Genomic DNA, 1786 nt, shown 5'->3' with positions numbered 1-1786 from the left:
AAAAATCTTAGGCCTACCATTAAAAGCCGTGGTTGCACAGGTTCTGCGTGATCCTCTTCACTAATATCCTCTGCGTCTCAATCGGGCTCAAATTGATAAGCAATATAGACGACGTCATTATTTACAATACAACCGGAGCACATGTTGAGGAGCGGGACGTTTAGACGCGGGTTTAGCCAATCACAACACACTGGGCCAGCTAATCAATCAGAGCCCATCGTGTATTTCTGAGGGAGGGGCTTCATAAAAGCAGGAAATGATCAGCGCGTTCAGAGGAGAAGGGACAGAGGTGTGTGCAATAAAGGTAAATTATGTGAAAAATTATGCGTTTTTTAACAAACGAAGCATTAACACATGTTAGACTGCACCCCATAAACACAATCAAGCCTATAAAAAAAACAGTCAACCACCCCTTTAATGAAATACTATTGGAGTATTTTAGTATTGGCCTGACTCTGTAAAAGTGCATTAGTTCAAACCAGGGATATTATCGCTAACTAAAACCGTAAATAAAACTACAACCATATTTCAGCTACCCAAGGCAATGGTTCTCATTTTTTATTTAGTTTGTTGAAGTAAACTGAATAACTTAAAAATAACTGAAATAACTAAAACTAAATTAAGTAAAACTAATAAATAAAAATTCATGAATACTGAAAAAACGAATAAATAAAAATTCATGAATACTATATAAACCTCTTTAAAAAAAAATACTAAAACTTTAGCTTTGGAATTGGACATTAAAACTTAAAAATTAAATCTAATTCAATAAGTATAATAGTAACATTACGCTGGTTCAAGCACTGTTAAAGGGTTAGTTCACCCAAAAATGAAAATTCTGTCATTAATTACTCACCCTCATGACGTTCTAAACCCGTAAGACCTTTGTTCATCTTCGGAACACAAATTAAGATATTTTTGATGAATTCTGAGAGCTCTCTGACCCTCCCATAGACAGCAGTGTAATTAACACGATCAAGGTCCAGAAACGTAGCAAGGAGATCGGTAAAATAATCCATGTGACATCAGGGGTTCAACCGTAATTTTACGAAGCTACGAGAATACTTTTTGTACGCAAAGAAAACAAAAATGACTTTATTCAACAATTCGTCTCCTCCGCGTCACCCTGGTGCCATTTTGGAGAGTACACAATAAATTTAAACAAAAATAAAAGGTAATTTATATACAAAAAAAACACTTGTCATTTCCCAAGCCTAGCTGTAAAGCAGGAATGTTCTGCCATTCCCCTCTTAGGTGACTGTTGTGAGAGGGGAAGCAGCTTTCACACAGGAGTCCGCTACTGAATCATAGTCAGCTCTACTGCCTTTCCTTTTGCATTGAAATCTTTATTACAAGCAAGCCTGCGGTTCATAAAGAACTTTGTTTTACTACGTCCACGAGTGCCATCTGTTATTGCCTTGTTTATCTAAAAGTGCTCTTTCCCTTTAAACCTAGCCAAAAAGCCATATGTGTTGACTGTGAAACACAGGAGACTTTAATAATATGCATTTATGATGTAATTACTAAATTTTCGTGTCAATCCATGTTCATATTTACTGCAAAAAATGCGGAAACTCCTGGAACGCACTGCCGCACCGCAACGGTGTGCAGTGTGAATGCTTTAATCCGTTAACATGAGCACGGAAAAAATACGCACCACATATGCACTGCAAACAGAGTAATGTGAACCTGGCATTATGTGTGTGCGCTGCGAGTGTGCATGAGCGCTCGGTCTCCAGTCTCCGGTCGAGCGCTGAATGGTTAAACACTGGCAAGAATTAAAAAG

At 37.7% G+C, this 1786-nt stretch overlaps 1 protein-coding gene and 1 long non-coding RNA gene across 7 annotated transcripts in view; one reads left to right on the top strand and one right to left on the bottom strand.

Moving 5' to 3' along the window:
- Positions 1-1786, top strand: part of rc3h1b (ring finger and CCCH-type domains 1b) — a 30745-nt gene that overhangs the window by 23835 nt on the left and 5124 nt on the right. The window lies entirely within an intron of this gene.
- Positions 1-1786, bottom strand: part of LOC107722207 (uncharacterized) — a 17016-nt gene that overhangs the window by 12745 nt on the left and 2485 nt on the right. The window contains exon 2 of the long non-coding RNA XR_001637782.1: positions 1576-1577. This is a non-coding gene — a long non-coding RNA (uncharacterized LOC107722207). The remainder of the gene's footprint in view (positions 1-1575; positions 1578-1786) is intronic.

Source organism: Sinocyclocheilus rhinocerous, unplaced genomic scaffold, assembly GCF_001515625.1.
Source record: "Sinocyclocheilus rhinocerous isolate Xijiao unplaced genomic scaffold, SAMN03320098_v1.1 scaffold161, whole genome shotgun sequence".
Taxonomy (NCBI): domain Eukaryota; kingdom Metazoa; phylum Chordata; class Actinopteri; order Cypriniformes; family Cyprinidae; genus Sinocyclocheilus; species Sinocyclocheilus rhinocerous.
This window is presented reverse-complemented; position numbering and strand designations above follow the sequence as displayed.